The sequence below is a fragment of the Ylistrum balloti genome, unplaced genomic scaffold (assembly GCF_031769215.1).
Source record: "Ylistrum balloti isolate Yb309-2 unplaced genomic scaffold, AGI_CSIRO_Ybal_v1 Utg370568, whole genome shotgun sequence".
NCBI lineage: Eukaryota > Metazoa > Mollusca > Bivalvia > Pectinida > Pectinidae > Ylistrum > Ylistrum balloti.
The window spans coordinates 1,135,761-1,155,666 of record NW_026782356.1 but is presented as its reverse complement, the minus strand read 5'-3'; positions in this window follow the sequence as shown (position 1 = coordinate 1,155,666).

Sequence of the window (19,906 nt, the reverse complement as noted above, 5' to 3'; positions counted from 1 at the left end):
AGTGTCATCTTATACATGTAATATACAGTGTCATCTTATACATCTAATATACAGTGTCATCTTATACATGTGATATACAGTGTCATCATATACATGTGATATACAGTGTCATCTTATACATGTAATATACAATGTCATCTTATACAGGTAATATACAGTGTCATCTTATACATTTTTATACAATATAATCTGATGATATTATACAAAGTATCATTTTATGATATATGTATTATTATCTTATAATATGCGTGTTGATATACACGCATGATCTTACCAGGATGAGACTACAAGTATTACTAGGGATGAGAAATGAAATAGTTTTAGAAACCATGATGTCAAACGTCCACGTACAACATCAATGCTTTGTACCAATCTACAGAATCGTCATCCTACCACTCAATACCATTATTAACAAAAATACAGCCCTTCGTCTGGGCGTATATCACATCATATCGAAGCCATGAATCGATATCACTTGTCCTGTAGTAACAAAGTCAAGTACCATAAACCAGAACTATCTCTATAACAGAACTCGGTACAACTGCCAGGTTCCGTTTTGTATGATAATTTTAACATTTCGAAGTTGGTCAGACTCGCGTTTTATATGGTGATTTAAACAATGTTTAATAGAGCTATAAATGAGAAGACAGGCGATATGGCGGTTCTCCGATATCACAGAGACTGCAAAAATAAAATTAAAAAATATCGGCACTCGCCCACGCTATATGTACGAGTTAAACTTCCACTGAATATATCGACTTTGGGATCAGCGAACATTGTGTTCACCAGTTTTGTTAATTCTCTAAGTTTATTGTCAAGGACTGAAGAGTTCGTGAACTTTAGTCTAGCCTTTCCTTTTAATCTTAATCTGGAGTCATTTTAGAGTGAAAAAACTTAAATTACTGACGGTGTACTGACTGAAGCATTGCGTAAAAATAATATTTAATCGGAAACATTCAACACGACAAATGCTTTGTTGTATCTAGATATACACATTTATTGAGAGAAAAGTTAAATTTTTATAAAAAGCTTAACCGTGAATACGTATTTGTATGACAGAGGATTCAAATGCAGCTGTACTTAAGAAATGATAATGCCGAATGCCTTTGTTTAAAGCTACATATCTACAGCAAATTTATGGACTGTTTCATCTACAGTAAATGAGCGGCTATCTTATAAATAATCCGGTTATATATTGCTGCTTATTGAAAAAGTAGCCGATACATTTACGGAGCAACTTCCGAGTCGTTTAGAACCCTTGCAATACTTACTCATTCAAACGCATGTATGATCTAGTTAGTGCTGTAATATTTTGACAAACTGAGGAAGTTGGAATTTAATAGCAAATATTTCGGCTAGTAAACCTTGATCAATGTTCTTGTGTGGTCAGATTATTTCATTTAGTCGATATGTGCTCGGTTCAGTTGCTGTAAAATTAGTATCACAATATCAATATTTTTTATTACAATGATTCGATTTTATTATTTTTGAATAGAGTCCTGGATAATTGTTTCTTCACCTTGTTATCAAATTTGGTAAATGTGTTGATAAGGGAAATTGACAAATCTATCAACATTGTTATTTTTTTAAAAAGTGGTACTAATCGTTATCCCAGGCTGTTTTTCATAGTAACTTTAAACCAAGATTTTTATAACACACAGAAGTGCGTATTCGGAGGAAGTGACGCTGCCGGCATAATTGCGGTTTTACCGACGTAAGTGACAGACTTGCGAGCGGACCTTGTTATTAAGATTTCGTTGCGATAACCGAAAAAATATCCTATAGTGTTGTCGATCTTAAACACATACACGTACATTCAACTCACTGGATACAAATTTTGTCAACAGAACCGATTTCGTAAACTGGATGAGGAAGACTTATTGATGATTCAGTTCATACACATGTTCTGAATCAGAGAAGTGATGTCACGAAACATCGATTAAACGCCATGGACTTTTTAATTTAAACCAATACTACTTTAAACTCAATGAAAAAATAACATTACACATGTGCTTAATTGAATACAATGCATTTACGCTTCAGTAATGCTCTTGGTTAATAGGCTTCAATCTCGTAGGTTTACGGGTAGAATGTTTACGACCCTTTAACACGTTTGTGGTTAGCGTTACGCTTCACCGAATTTATGGGGCAGAAATGCATCCTAAAGACATAGGAGTCGAAATAACCTTCCCTGTCTTTCTGATATTCCTTTTAACATCTTATAAAAGTACAGTCATCGACATAAGCTCTTTAAACCAGATGTTTCCTATTTGAATACATGGACATTTGAGAGAGTGTTATGCACATTTTATGTACTAGATTGTTTACCGTTTAGTGTCTTCTTTAAGGATAGACGTTCAAGTGGAACCATATCGGTGTGTTATACAATTCCCTTAATCATTTGATTTTTTTCCCTCTCCTCATAAATCTCGAAAATGAATTTCTCTATATTTGCAACAGCAACCAACATCAAAGAAATTCTAGATTTTATTGTACTGACTGCGTGTACAATTGTAACCATCACAAGCGACAGTTGCTAGTTGCTTGTATTTCAATTTGTATGTAAATGAAGGTAAAAACATATTCATGTATGTACTTGTAATGACGTATAAATACTTAACATGCCTTAGAACAAGAGAAAGATAGCGATATCTTATAATCAGTTCTATCATCGTGTTTGTTATTTTGGCTTTGTTTGTTGAAGGGCTTTTGATTGTTACATAATGTATTTCAGTACGATATAACAATCCTTGAAGATATTTCTCTATTTTTGGTCTCCGAATCACATTCTTTATAGAAAATAGTGCACGATTCAGTGCAGTTCATAGGGTGAAGGACACCTTTACATGAAAAATCACATTTTGTTTCGAAATACTGAGAATCTTGAACAGTTTACCATTAAATATAAAAAATCCAATATAAACATCAAATAAATCGAGGTTCAAATATATCGTGAAAAAAGTGTGTTTTTTAATGTCATGTAGTTTGACATTTGAAAACATGACTGCCTTATTTGGTATTGTACCATTTACATGTATGTTGTTGTCTGTTAAGAATTACTATGAAGACTTGATTGAAAACCAGCTCATTCAACCTTTGTTTCATTTACGTCTGAACAGAATGATCTGCTAATGTCACTGCAGTACATAGAAAGCACAGCTTTAATTGGTATATCACCACTGCAATTATGATTTACGTCTTGTTTTAACCAATTGATCAATTCTAAAATGACATTGGTAAACAATTGTTAAAGGTTATGATCATCTGGCGTCGCATAAGTAAATGAATTACAAATGATATGTGTAAAGACGGTATCATTTCAAAACATTAAATGATGATATTCATAAATATAATGTAAAAATGCATTAGACGGTAATTTCACCTTTATTATTCGGATCATTCACCATACTCATTATGCACGTAATCAATTACGCAATCCGAGTACATAGTGGCATGTATGAGTGTCTGAAATCTGGATCACTAATAAATAAAGGGATGTGTTATATTAAACCTTTATTGAAACCTATTTTTTCTATTTAAACCCGTTAAGCATAGAATATTAAACATATAATTCAAATTTCCATTCATCAATGTCTATGAATATTATACAAAAACATTAATAATAACAATGGTTATGTTGTATGTCACCTGACTGTGAAAAGCATGTATAGAATTTCAATCCATATAAAACAAGGCATTGCTTCCTATTTGCTGTAAATCAGCCAATCAGAGACTGTTACCATTAAGAATGGTTTGTCAGAGAATGCCACAGATGTCTTGTAACTAATTATTACTTTCGACAGATTAGTTCGTTGACATTTTCAAACTCAATGCTAATAATTGTAAAAGATGATGAAGACAAAATGACACACAATATGTGCATTCATTATGTGTTTCCCGATAATCTAGGAAGTAACTAGTCGTTACATTTACCAATTTTGCAAAGAATAGAAGAACAGGCCGCCATTATTCTGGTCATATTTCAGTATACAACATTAAAATTCTGTCTTTTATACCTATTTCAAAGATAAGAAAACTACAACAATACCTGTATCATCTGTTAGTGGAAACTTTCTTTTCACTGCAAAATGTAGCAAAAAGGTATTTGTTCACCTTCCCAGCCCTGTATACTCTGGTTACCTACCACGGTGCCTCTATACAGCCCATCAAGAGTGACTATTACCAGCGAATAAAACTATCCACTTTATGTTTCAAAAGCAAACAAACAAAAAAGTAACAGAAACGAAACAAAAACAAGAAAAAAAAATCCAACGGAAACCGAATTTGTATTGATACAATATGTATATATATCTAAAAGTCTTTTCTTTTTAACTTTTTTTTATTACCTTTATTCCCAATAACGAGCATGAATACATGCGTTCAGTTGTCTATCCTTGTTATTCCTTCGAAATGTTAACATATAATGATGTCAATTGTTTCACCGAGTCTTAAAGTGCCTCTTCGAATTTACAATGAAAAAACTAGGACTTTTAGGTAAATATGCCTTAATTTTGGGACCTGGATTGTAGTATAACTGGAACGTCAAGTTCTCAGTCCATTTCGCGGAAATGAGGTGATATTGAATACTGATATTTGAGAATGGGGAATGCTACCAGTTTATATACAAGCATTATGGATGGAAATATATGGAGGTTATTTTTACAGATCGATAAAGGAAACAAAATATTGCCCCGGATAGAAGCATTCTGTGGAGGAATATGGAATGACACGGTCGGGCAGGGGACCGTATACATATTCACGTCTGTTCGGGGAATCAAAACCCGGACACCGTGGTGAAAGTTAAGTGCTTTACCTCTGCACCAACCAACCGAGTGACCAATATATGAAGGTTAAGGATTATGAATAATGATTCAGCGGGTAAATGACCATATAGCTTGTATCTCAAGAGGTTGTATTCTCATAGATAAATAATAAATAAGCTTTATTTATTTCACAACAATTGAAAAACAAGTTTTTTCCAACTTATATCAATCACTCTTGTTGGCCCGGATGGATTTTGAGATAGATTTTATTTCGCTCAGTCACACTGACGTGTGAAACAAGAGGTCACAATGAAAGCGTGCGAGAGGCCTTACTCACCAGAGTGTCCGGGGAAAACCCACGTGGTCGAGCAGGTGACCAAACACCTTTACACGTCCGTCTAATTTTGTATTCTGAGATAAACCACAGAATATGTGGACTCTTTTTCATATCTTTACATTTGCAAAAACAAACAAATGAAGAGCTCCTAATTACGTCTATTAAGAGTTAGTGCAGCAGGACCAAAGTGAATGGAAATGTATTCAATGGTTGTTTCGTCTCTGTAGGACTCTTCAGTGATGCTAAGGGCCAAAACGCTGAAACATAAGGGGCGATTGTGGAAAATCCAAAGTGAACTAAAGAAATGCCAAAATCTAGACGGAAAGGTGCATTATCCTCGTAAGTCAATCAATTTCGTAATTTTGATATATCTGATGATTTTAGAAGAGCGCGGGTTACGGAAAACCTCGGTGACTAAAATTCCACCAGCAGCGTCTAACCAATGAAATTGCAAAGATGGTAAAAATGCACGACAAACATTGCGTTTATTGTTGTACCGTCTTCATTAGTGACAGGCAGACAGCAGAAAAAGTCATTTAGCCCTATGTTGTGAATACATAGACCACATGGCTTGTACAACGTATTACGTATTGTATCTTAATTTCTGTTTATTGCATTGTGATTTCAACGAAAAGACTCTAAAGAAACTTATGGCTGCTATGATTTTGTTTTCAAACATGAATGTGTCAGAGAGAAGATAACAGCTACTGAATGTAGCGCCATAGGGAAATGAAAATTATAAACACACAGTTCTATGGAAAAGAGAGAAAAAGTTTTATACATCTTTTAATTGATTTTGTGTATCTCTAACAGTATCTATTTACAATTCACACATGCATTCCTCTAACACAAATATACGTAAAAAAAGATTCAATACATACAAAGCAAATAACACAGCAGCTGAAATTGGATTTATTAGGCAAGCTGTCGGCGTTATTGGCAGTCCCATGACTAAACAAGGAATAAATGTAAAGTAATGACTGTGGGATAGGCTACTTGTGTTACAAGCGTGGGCATCTAAACACACGTGCAAAAATGTTCAATATTGAAATTAATGAAAAATATTAAGTTTATGGTTAATGCATCTAGTTTATGAGATTCATTTCCATCACTTTGGATTTTTCTCAGTTTTCTCCTCTGTTTCAGTAATGTGGGTCTTATCATCAGTGACAAGTTTTGGAAAGACAAAACATCTGTGTGATGTGTTTTTACATAGTTCTCCAGCTTTACTTTATCTAATTTCAAAATTATATTAAAATCATACTTTTCACCTGCGTGTCTTGGTAAAATATTTATATTTATATTTATATTTATATTTTATGTCATACAAGCGTTACGTGGGCGATTTTTCCAATGCATTTAATCTGGATAATGATCCCAGCCTACAAATATATAAAGATACAAAACACAGTCTATATTTCGAACCGATAATGTGAAGAACGTGGAACATAAGTGAAGAAACCTGAATAAGTTTGACTAAGTTATGAAAAGGTGTTATTCACTTGTTTGTCCTTTTACAATCTTTAAGATAGCAGGTGGTAGACACTGCTGGTGCACGTTAAGTCCCCGGGGTTTGCTGTTACCTGCTTGCAAACGTTTTAATTCAGTTGGATTAACTCAATTTTTTTATCACTTTGGATTTTTCTTTGTCACCTCCTTGGCTTCAATATTTTCAGACTAAAGTATGCAAATGTGCTATTCACTTATGTGTCTTTTGTACAATTTTGATAGTGGGATAAACAGATCATTAAGCTAAATATTCAATATACGAATAGTGTTCACATTTCTTATAGTGAACAACTTAAGCGAAGTTCGAGAAATAAATTACTACCTACCGATATGGATATCTTGACCCAGTTTTACATGGATGGCGTCGTCGATGAAGCAGCAGACGCTAATACTTCTAAAACACCTGGTCATATTCCTATTGTACTTTGACAAGAGTCTTCGTATAAATGTTTTACCCTAGTATCGGTATTTCCTTTGCTGTATGTTCGTATATACATAGAAATATTGACTCTTTCTATTAAATGTTCCCTGTCAACAAAATTAAATATCCTTACTGTCCATAACTGATACCGCCTAATGCGAAATCGTTTCGAAATAACAAATTATCCTTTGGATATCTCCTGGTATTATCCTGATGCTATATGTAAATCAGATGTGAATCTATGAACATATCCATACAAATAATATGAATTGAATGAGGTTTAATCTAGCATTTCCATTCTTTATGGTAGACATCCTACTCAAATCTTGTCAATGGCAGTTTTGTGACTAGGCTTATAACCCTGCCCTTTTACTTCCGGCTGGAATGCCTCTAAATTGCAACTGCATTACTTTGATTCTCTTTGTTTTGTCCCTGGGTTTCCACTGTGTGGCTTCTAGATTGCCATAATTTGACCTCAGTATAGCCACTACGTGACTTGGATTTCCGTCGTTATGTCTCTGGATTGCCACTTAGTGACCTCTGATTTGCCCTAGATTGACCTTTGGATTGCCACTATATGGCTTGAATTTCCATTTTGTGGTTTCTTGGTTGCCACTGTAAGGCCTTTGGATCTTCATTAAGTGGCATCAAGATTGACTTTGTTTTTACCTCTCCATTGCCACTTCGTGGTTTCCGGATCGCCTTTGTGTAGTCTATAGATTGCCACTGTTACAAGTACCTATATATTATAACAGAGGACCACCATCACGTTTTAACTGGATATCGATGACTCGAATGTAAAATACGAATTATAATAGAAATACCACGGAAACTGTGAAAATAGTACACCAATTTATACATAAGTCTAATCTTTATTAATGTACCATGCTATATAAAACTGACGCTTGAACCATGTAAATATAACGTTGAAGGTTATACAGATGTATGTAAAAAAGAAACACAAATGAATAGTGCATTCAGAGAAAGAGGGCAGAAAGACATAATGCATTACACTGCATCCTACAGATGTTTCGTCCTTCTAGGACTCGTTAGTGATATTAAGACATTGTCGGCCGATTTGTGGGGGTTGATTACTGGTTTTCAGAGTCAGAATTGATTTACATTGGACAAAGTAGATCATACTTTTCTCACATCAGCCGTAAATATTGTGCATGTGATGTGCACGTGTTCTATATTATACTTTCTAATGTATTAATATTGTAATGGAATTCCGCGTGTATACCCATGTAATATTGCTTATTATACATTTGCAATATGACCTATCGTGACTTGAGGTTCATATAATGAAATGGCTACAAGTTTACTTTAATCATGTCGTTTTGCAACAAAAATGTACCCGAATCGATCTTAAATTCGGATGCATTTCATATGTGATTGATGAATTTTATCCCAGAGGTTTTATTTTAGATCGTAAGAAATCTCGTTGTTATAACATTACATATACTTACTTGGATTGGCTAGAACTTACATGACGGATATCTTCATCGAATTGGAGGACGCTTTCTCCTCCGGAACAACCGATTTTATTCTCATTGTGCTTTTCAGGCGTCTCAATGTTAATCTTTTTTTATGTTCATATTTCGCAGTAGTTGAATCGAATTCAAGTTTAAATTAATATTCTATTTACATTTCGGCATTGCTTTTGTTAGTTCCACAAATCAGGAATAAAATCGAAAATCATCTACGATTTCATTATATAGCAATGAAACCACAATATAATGGGTGTTAAAGTGATTGTTTAACATGGACTGTTAAATCTACAATATGAGATCACTGTTAAATAGTCAATCACACTATATGTTTAACACATTGTTTTGAGTATTCTGACGTTGAGCTTGAAATAGTATTGAGTGTGAAAGACATCAACATTCTGAGATGTCTAGTGAAATTTCTTTACAACCTGACCCGACCTTTGTTTTGAGATGAAATATCATCGAGACTTCACTAGAATTGTCAGAAAATTACAAGGTGTACACTGAACTTTTCTCGAAACTTAAATCATCTTATTTTATGTTTTTTCTCTGGCGAACGCTTACGTCAAATGACCCAGTTTTTAATTATATAGTATGTCTGGTGCATTAGTCCTTTGTTCGTCTAAAATGTTTGCCGGCCTTGCACTTTATGTTACCATAAACAAAGGATAGTCATATATCTCTTTCAAGATAAGATAATTAAACAAAAAAGAAACAAGTTCCATTCAATTATTAATAACTGAAATAACGAGTGTAGATAATGCTTGAAAATTATCTTACTAACCTACATCCTAGAAAACACGATTACGACATTTAAAGATAAGGTGCAATAACCATAGGTAATGTTATACAAGATACTCTTTTTAAAAAGCTTACAAAAAGAAAAAACCGAAACATAGCCTGGTTTTTATACACGTCCTGTACGTTTTATCAAAATATACCGCAACGAAAACCTGATTCAATGAAAATAGACATAACATTTCAACAGCGTTATGTCACTAACCAAGATAAAATGATTACTATGTATAGTGTACTGAGACTTGGATTTAATATTTACTTGTACAGACATTTAGGATATTACTGCAGGAAATAGGTTTAAAACGATTCTTGGGTGGTATATAGCTTATGCACAAATGCCCGTTGAACTATGCTTGGCGGCGAATTATTCTTACCGCCGCCGTATGTAAAGTCTCGTTGACCTTGACACAATACATTGGTAAACAGGCCTGGTACAACCATCAGCATTCCTAGCTCTCGAATGTTTCTCCACACGTGTAGGCACACGTGTAAGGGAGGACGACCAGAAACAAAATCAACAAAACAATTTTTGTCATATTCTACTTGCATAATTTACTTGTCAATTTAAAAGACAGAGGCGCAAAAAAGAAAAAAAGTCAACCCGGATTACAAAAATAGATAAAGGAGAATATAGTTCAATTTTCAAATTTCAATTACACTTATAATGCTTATCACTTGATCATATTTTGTTGCAATTGAAGACGATGTTTTACAATTTTTCCAAAGTCTGAGAATAGAAATGCAGGTGATCTTTAGTGTGCTCTGTGTGATCGCTTTTTTAACTAAAGTTTTACTTTAATACTTCCTTGGACTGTTACATTGAACAAGGGAGATATTGTCAATGAGGTTGAATAGACTAATGCCGTTGTAAATTTGTTTAATATTTTGTTCACGGGTCGATGTTCTGTCGTTTCCTGAAAGTTGTCCATAGCTACGAAAGGTTATCCGTCCAGCGTCCGATATAGGACAAATTCTTTGTTTAAAAACATAAAGAAAATATCGAAGTTCGAGCCAACATGAAACAAAATACGAGTAGTTGTACCCAGAACCCTTAACACTGTACAGGGAGAAAAAGACTAGAAGTCACGGTAAGGTAAACGCCTGTAATGAAAGTACGTTATGTCTCGTCCCCAAAAGGAAAAATGCTTACAAGAAGAGGATAACTTGTAAGACAGCTTTTTGATAAAAAAATAGAATCTTGATAATCTACGACCATAAAGTCTACCGTTAACTTAGGACTTTGTATTTCTATGGTACAGAGAGGAACATTTACATTCATTGAGTGACGTATGGAATCGACTTCAATTTTATTGAACAAATCAATTGTGAACTGTTAACTTAATAAGCAGGTTTGGTCGATTAAGAACAAAAGATCTGAAGATGTAGAGTTGTTTCTAGAATTCATTGTAAAAGGTTTTAGTTCAGCAAGTGTGAGCCAAATGTAATAAGCTTAAGATAATTAACAGGGACCTCTACAAATAGAACCAGCCTGAAGAATAAGACAATAGTATTTTCATGACGTTACCCGTCCGCTATTTTGGAAACTTTAGCTGAGATACGACAGTGTTCACAGTACAAGCAAATGTTCTTGTAATATTTATAACATTTTTGCAAGTGAAATATAGAGAAATATCTAATTGATAAAACTTGCACCAATGATAAGAGAGGACACAAATCATCTTTTGCAATTGACAAATCAAAAAGCAATAACTGAAGAGTGGTTTACTAGTAAAACGTCCTTTAATTCCACGGTAAACTTTCATTTTAATGGTTCAGTAAACAATGCAACACAGATTACCGTGTCAAAGATCAAATCCAATCCCCAACCGAACATCTTGAAGATGGAGCTAGCCATTTCCAGAGGTTTCGTGTCATCAACAGCGACAACTTTTAAGTTGCCGCCATATTTTCTGTTGTGTAGTAACTTGTCACGGGTTAAACTCTCTCTAAACGTTTTACAGCAAATTTTGCCCTCCTGTAAATGACATTAATAAGTGATATTTGCTGTGTGAGTATGAAAGAAATGTACATTGGAAATTAGTTTTGAGTTTATATATTTTTAATGATTTTTTTTTTGTAAAGGACTCTATTTTTACAATGAGCGAGTAATGTCTGCGAAAAGTCATTTTCGTCCTTTTTATATGTGTCCTTAATATGCTAGTAATTTGACTATATGTGCTTGTGAAAATGTAATGAATAGAATATTCGATAGTGTCCTCAGTAATAACAAATATATTTCACTTGTGTGTATAATATCTTTCAGGAGTGCCCAACACACTTGTTATTACGTTAGACACTATTGAATATCATCTATATAACTGAATCGACACAAAAAGAACGCCTTAAAATTCTAGTTATGAGAGCTTTATCTTTAAGGAAAGGTACCATGTATAATGCATCCTTGCATACTGCCATGGATGTAGTGAAAAGATAGAGGTAGAACAGGAAATGTACAGAGAACGATAAAAATCATGGAATTTCTGGTTAACATTCGTAGGTTTTGGAAGATAAAACAAACAAAAATGCCTACTTGTTTGTAAACAGAATTTCAAATCAAACACAATTTCGATCAAAATATGACGAAAAAATAGTACAAACGACACATAGATAAATTACACCTTTACATACAAATTAAGTTTTCGATAAAGTAGAGCCAAATAATTAATTAAACTGCACCATACATCTACTTTGTCCTTTCGGGACTCTTCATTAATGTTAAAGGTCTGCATTTTGAAGTTTAGGAGACGACTTAGGGAAAACTATAGTGATCGAAAGAAAAGTCAAAATCTCAATGGGGAGGTGAACTAGCCCAATAATTCAATACCTGTCGTAATTTTCATATATCAGATAATTTTAAAACATCGTCAAATGCATGTATTTATTCTGCACCGTGCCATTATTCGGGAGAATTAAAACGTGGACAGTAAGGTCTCCCTGAATACCAATCTCTGGGAACTGACATTGTTACTCTTTTGGCTAAATTGACTTCCTTTTAATAAGAGGTTTGATTTATCATATGAAGTTTAAAACTTGCCATGTTCTTCAAATTAATTTTTCAGTTATGCTGAAGATCTCCGGCCTTAAATAAGAGGAGCGTTGACCATTAATATAGTATATACTCGAATTAAAGTTGAGGGCACGACACACTTCTATACTAGCCGCTTATGTCGATCCAACAAGGGCATCTTTATGGTAAGTCTGATAAGTTTCCTTTTGAGAATCTCCCTTTTCTAGGTAGGGAAATACCTGCTTCCACAATAGCCTTGCATGCTTTTCATTTAAATGCTGCTGAAACGTCTTACGTATAAAGGAATCATTGTCAGCCTACTTAACAAATAACTAGAATATTTTGGGAATAAAAAATCTTAAAAACCCCAAAATGGACATATTTCACTTGATATGAAGTCTAACATTTGTTCTGAATCTGGTATCAACATTTATTTCTGTATCCGGGGACTAGCCAAATATAACCTGGATATTAGATATCTCCCCATCGAGTGATCATATGGATGTTGTCATTTTCAGGTGTTGCTTAACGAAATAAGCATAACTATTTGCGGTGTAAATTTCCTTAAATGGATTGTGAACTGACCTTGTATCAATATAAAAGTGCAGTGAATGAATGTCTATACATCATACTTTTTACTTCAACCATTAGCTGCAAAAATTGATTTACGATAACAAGACATCTATTTCTGTTTTCATTGATCGTCGTTACCACACCGCGTTGCTTCAATTATGAGGGAATTACTCAACTATAAACATATCATACTGTGTTCTGTTCCCGTGAATGGGATGGAGGTGGGGCAATATACAATTTCAAATGGATATAGAAAACTGCGCGTGTGGCAGAAAAGCACAATAAACTGCTCAAATCATGTCGATATTATAGAATATCTGAATGGAATGCTGCGGCTTGTAGTACAATATTTCTATGAATAATTGATTGATCCCTTAATGGGTGTCCACATTAACATAAAGCAAAAGCAGAATCTCGGTCAATCCGCAAGTTAATACAACCACGAGTACGGAAGCACTGAGATAGACTATTGTAATATCGTCCGCTCGGAAAGTACACATAGAAAGAGGTATTTGCTGATAAAAGGAGATCAGGTGTACACTACAAACAACAAAAATAACAACATGTCAACAGAATCATAATCCAAATTCAAATTATAAAAAAGTGCAAGGAAACAGACCAGATGTTCAAGAAGATTAAGCACCTTCTTCATCGACGTCACTAACGTTGTTGTTCTTGGACAATCCAAGTAAATAAAGTCAAGTTTCCAAATGAAAACACGGATACCACAAAGGAACCAACAGCTATACTAACAGACGTTAAACATATCCATCTTCATATCACATAAGGAAATAACATGTATTCCGAGATCATGATCAGGACAGTAGAACATCCCCATCATTTTCCTCAGCCTTCACATAGGACGTGATTAGTCCGTGAAAATGTCTTCCGAATAATATCTGATTCTAATATGTATTGGCATATAGTAGTACATAACCAGCGAGATTTATTTTGTAACATCAATGTTTGGACCGATTGCGTATCAATGTATTGCCATCTTTCACAAACACATCGATGTCTTGTTCCCGTTTATATTAACGTGTTGATATCTATATTATATTGATGACGGTTCTGGTCTTGTGTTGTAATACTTGTTTCCAATGTTCTAAATAAACATGTTTTAACACGATTTGGAAACACACTTCATATTGATAATGTTAATTCAAACAAATGCATGTGTCTAGTGCGACCTGTTAATTATCGCATGATAAGACCTTCCGCTCTGCTCTATCATACATACAATTATTTTGCTGTTATAACCTGGTATATTTGCGCTATTTCCCATTGTTCCCTTGTATTTGCATGTTCTACAGCTGTCCATTGGAATCTCCTGCCACTATGTCTTTTTGCTCTGTGAATCTGGTAAATGGTTTAACGTAGGCCTACTGTTTTTGGGTGGTGCATGTTTATAACATGTCCTTCCGTGCTTTGCGTCTGTCATATTTAGGGCGGTCTAAACCATTAATGTGAACCCTGAGATAGCATAAGGATCTACACTTACCAGTAATTTCGAGGGCTCCTTGTTTTCAGAACTTGACTTCCGTAAAAAGTGTGCCCCAGTGTGTTAAGTGCTAAGTATACAGAACATTACGATTCCACCCACACGTATGCAAAACATCAACGATCTATATCCTTTCTGAAACGCCAGCCTTTTCCATAAATGATTTGTTTAGAATTAGTAATCTATTTGTGTATTTTCTGATCTACATACTGACCTCATACATACGCTAAGTTAACATGTGATATCAAGGATTTAGAGGGATTGTGTAAGTTACTATCTGTCACAAGAATCATAATCCTGGGTTCTAAAACTAAGTCTTCCTGAGAGATGATTGGGTATCATGTCGGTATTACTCGCGTTTACTGTACGGATCTCTAACAAGCCATTCATTTGTTATATCGTTTCCCTCCAGAGAACAAGGACCCTTGTGGTATAATTACATTAGGTTTTTCTCCGAATGGTTGTTTATCATATTACTAATACTTATCTAAATGCTATTTTCCGTGTAATGTTTTAATGATCTCATTGTGAATATTTCTTTTTTCCGCATATAAATATTTCCCTGTTTATATGTTTTCATAGTGTCATCGTTTTCATCGATATTGCGTTTGAATATAAATGATTTGTTTTCACATTACTGATATTGTGAAGTGTATTCTTATCTTATTGATAGGTGGATATGCTCCATCTGTTGTTGACTGCTGCAACTTTTAAGTTTATATCAGTAAATAAATTATATTTCAAATTTGAATCAATATATATGATATCTAACGACATGAGCAAACATTAAAAAAGAAACAAATTTGGGTTTGTAAGAACATGAAGTCCCGGAAAATGCACTGATCATAAGAAAAGGATAGTTTTATATGTGTTTATCATTAAGACTATCTTGGACTGAATGTCATAAACAGGTCATTATATAATGATTAGAGTTCGACAATCTCCATTATCTTAAATTTTCCAACAGTTACGCCAAGTCTTTCATATTACACATCTGTACATTTGGTGAGACAAGCCAATTTTTTTTTTCGAAAATCAATTTTGCTGTTGAATTCCTTGTATTATAACAGGAAACCACTGGCTATCTTTAACCGAGAATTGGTGCCAGATGGTCAGAAAGGGTAGGCGTTTTCTGCTTCGATAAAATTTTTTTGTCAAACCACGAATATCACATTCTCTAATAAGAAACAGCATTAACAAAGACGGCATCCTACTATTGAGCATCAAACATATATACGATATCAAGAAGGAAACACCAATATAATTTCAATCTACGTGCACCAGTACATATCATGTGTAGTACATTTATCAGATAGCTGTCAACGTCTTTAGCAGAAATCGCGATATTTTGAACTAAATATTGCTTACTAGTTGTGATTACAATATCAAGTGGCTAAAAAAATATATTTTTTGTGTTCACGAAACAATACAACATCATATATTTAATGGTGAACATCAAGACTGACGGACTTTGAAAGGTCTTGGTGACTTCTTTTGACAACGTCGTTTATAAATACAACATCGTATTGAAATTAACAAGTCAGTAAAGAGAGAGGTATATATTCGTCCAACTGGTATGTCTGTTGCAAATCTTAATCAAAACCTTCTTTTGCTCAAAATACACGCGTAAAATTCAAAACCGCATTCCTGTACCGCCGTTCAACTTTTATTGAAAAGAATGCTCTCATACAAGGCAATGAAATGGTATATTTTTTTCTTCGACATCAGGTATTTAGGATTGGGTAAATACTCTTTAGCGTCTTTCTAAATCAAACATAAACATATGTCTACTTGTGGCGTTACAGTATCACAATACGGCAATTACCTTGAGTTAACATATAAATGTAGTACAAAAATGATGGAAGATAATGTTGGTTGCATACCTAAGCGAGCCATCAATGAAGTGTAGGGTTTGTGGATTCTCATGAAGCTTTAGAATCAAATACAAAACAAGATGGTCCATATCTTCTTTATAAGATGTAAACTATTTTATCGTTTAAGAATGGTTAGCTAGTATTTTGTCTTTAGAAAGATTGAACAGGTTTCGCTTTATTCTATTTCAAGATATCGTCATCTTCGGGGTTGATATCGCGAAATGTCATTGTAATCATCAGGCACATCTGTGTTTTGAAAGTTTAGGTAGGGTAATCATGCCCGTAGAATAATGTATTTGGCATTTCCGTCGCATTGATTGCGCAGAAATGTAAATTAGTCGAGTCCGTCTTTTTCTGTGCTAAAGCAAATTTATTAACATTTTCGTTTACAGATCCAGTATTTTTTCTCTCGTTTAACCTTTGTAAAACAGGTTAATTGTTAAATAAATGTGTGTTTGCAATATCAACATTTATATTTGTGCTAATGGAACCCGTGCGGTTGTTAATTCCATAGTGTGGCTCATTCTTGTAGTCGCCGCCAATAGTACGATGTAATTTGTTGCCTTCAGTAGAGACACTATCAACATAAATCCTTGCTCTTGTTGTAGGTCAATTAAGTACATAACTCTGTCATTAAAACACATATTTGTAGGTTTTGTAGATTTGATGGCTATGCAAATTGTCCTCATTCCAGAAGGGACCTACATGTAGGTTTCACTTAACGTTAATGAAGCACCGGAAGCACCAACTTAATGTGTACATTACACCTTTTTATATATAATGAATCAAAGAGACGAAACATATCAAAAACACCTTCGCAGCAGTTGATTAAATATTAATTGTATATTACACATGTGTGTTTGACGGTAATGAATTTACGTCATAAGATTGTTTACGAAGCATAGTCTTCTTGCAAAAGAATTGCTTTCACATGTTAAATTATACATTAAGAGTCATTATCAAAGGATCATAATAAACAAAGGTTAAATGAATATCAAAATAAATAATGCTATTGTCAAACCGGAAATAATTCCAGAAACATAGGCCATAATTATTATACAGAATACATATTCCCTTGGTCACGTTTTAACGGAATTTTGTATAATGACGTCATAAATAGGTAACCTATATAAATCTAATTGGCTGTTGTTATACTAATATCTCAGATGTGTCTATTTCTCTCGAACAAAGAAAATTGAACCATTGTGTATGGAGTTAATCAACCTATTTAATGTTTTGTATTCCTAATCACATTGTTACAATTATAAAATGTCGAATGCGGAACCGTCGTTAAAATGCCGATAAGAAGGACGATGGAACACATATTATGATGAAAACACAAGATGGTAACGGGGATGTTCGTTATGCAAATCAAGGACTTTTTGGTAGAAATATTTGTTGATTTTCTTACAGGACTTTCGCCAATAGGTAAATTCATTTGGACCCAATTTGTACCTCATGATTCGATCTATAGTGATGAAGATGTAAGTACGTGTTGAAACCTCCATGCACTAAGCTTTTGAGGAGATAATTAAGTAGATGTACACGCTGTGAAAATCGAAGTACCTCTAAGGTCCATGTGCGCTGTTCACTATTACGTTAATTGTTCTGATTAGCGGAAGATAACTAAATCTCCAATGGCAACATTTACACATAACTTCCTCACTTTTCTGTCAAAATTTTCATTGTGAAGGTAGTTAACTGTACACCTCTGATACCCACGTCGGCAGCATGACATTACAAGATGTAGTGACCATGTTATGGAATTTTCGTGTGAAGGAATTTTGGAAACTCTTCTTCAACTAAATTTGCCATGAACCTTGATAAGCGTAACACTAACCTTCACGCACTGCCATTGATTATTGCGGAAAGGCAATAAAACGACAAAAAATAAACAAATATACATACTACAATATAAAAAGTGGTAAAGGGCAAGAGATAGATTGTGAAGAAAAAAATGATGGGCGCAACAAACAGGAAGGGTGATGACAACATAGTAAGCGAGGGTAGAAATGCTAGAAATATCAATACCTACAAACCTGCAATTATATACCACATTTTTTAAGTCAATGACCGGATCTCCATGTAGATATTTAAAAAGATTATAAATCATCAGATGCTTTGTCGAGTTTGACAGTGATGACAATGGCGGTTGGATAAGTAAGATATATCATATAATGATTATTCCGGAACTTATTCATGACTTTTGGTGGTACATATAATGACAACATTACTATGCTGTGAGTAATATATTTCCCATACGTTACACTTGTGTTTGTACATAATAAAACCATTAACATGCTGGAATGTAAAGTTGATGTGAATACAAAACAATGTAACATTTTGGAAAAAACAACATATTAAAATAAGTTCTAGATATTGAAAATGGGTTTTTTATTACAAATACACATATCTTCTGCATGATAAAGCTGGTTCCTGTTTCTAGTACTAATTATGCAACCTAGATAGTTGCTGCTGCTGTCGATGACACGAATCCTTTCAAAATATCTAGCTTAAAATTTGAGACGTTCAGTTGGGGATTTGATCTCGGATAAGGTAATTCCGATACCAGTAAACAACTTTGGCCAAGTTCATATGTTTGGTTTTGTGTTTTGTACCGAGAGCTATGCTTTTTTCAATTTAATAAGATGAGCTGTGTTCTCTCTTTGGATGAAGTTTGTAAAAGTGTAAAAATAATGTTTTTTTTTAGTGTGCGATTTCTCTAGATTTCACTGCTCAAAATATCTGAAAATTTATTTTGTAGTTTTCATGAATCTAATTAATTTTAGAAGAACGTACATGTACATGAGTTTATTCTAAAACGACATTGTTCGAAGGATTCAAAACGCGGATACTGGTGACAGCAAATATAGGATATACTTTTCTTGTCCACTATCATCGCAACGAAAATTACGTGTTTTATAACTGATAATAATATGGGTCTATTATACAGTCTAGTTTATAAAATTTAAACAAAACATAATTACCCGATGTCATTTTTGTACGTAATTTCAAAAACACTGGATTACTGTACAGCAGTATTTTGCTTTACTTTTGTAATGCATTTACATCAGATTCCTAATAGAACTTGCGAAATGATCGAAACACTTAGTACCGAAACGTTGAAAAACGGGCAGAAGATGTGTCATGTTAAGATACTTTCTAGCTACTCGGAATCCTCGGAACTTGCAGTAAAATGTCATTTCACAAGGTATAATGAATACACTTGATCATAATCTGAAAACAGATGAAGCATGTGTTTTATTAATTTATTTTAATGTTTTATGTCCAAATCTCAACAGAAGTTAAACAGATAATTGATTATCTCATAAAAGCTAACAAATAAAGATAACTAAGGTTTTGGAACAATTTTGTCAACAACAACAAAAAAAAAAAAAAGATTTAATAACAAATGTGGGAATTTAATTCCATCAACAAGAGGTGAGGGTCGCAGTAATGGATAACATTTAGCTTTAAATACTGTTTTATTTTAAATGTATATAAAGTACTGGTTTATCTTTACAAAATGTGCAATTCTGAATCGGCAGTGCATGCATATACATATATATGTAGTAGTATAAGTAATATAGTGAAATCAGCTTATTTCGGTGTAAGTATATCTACTGTTAG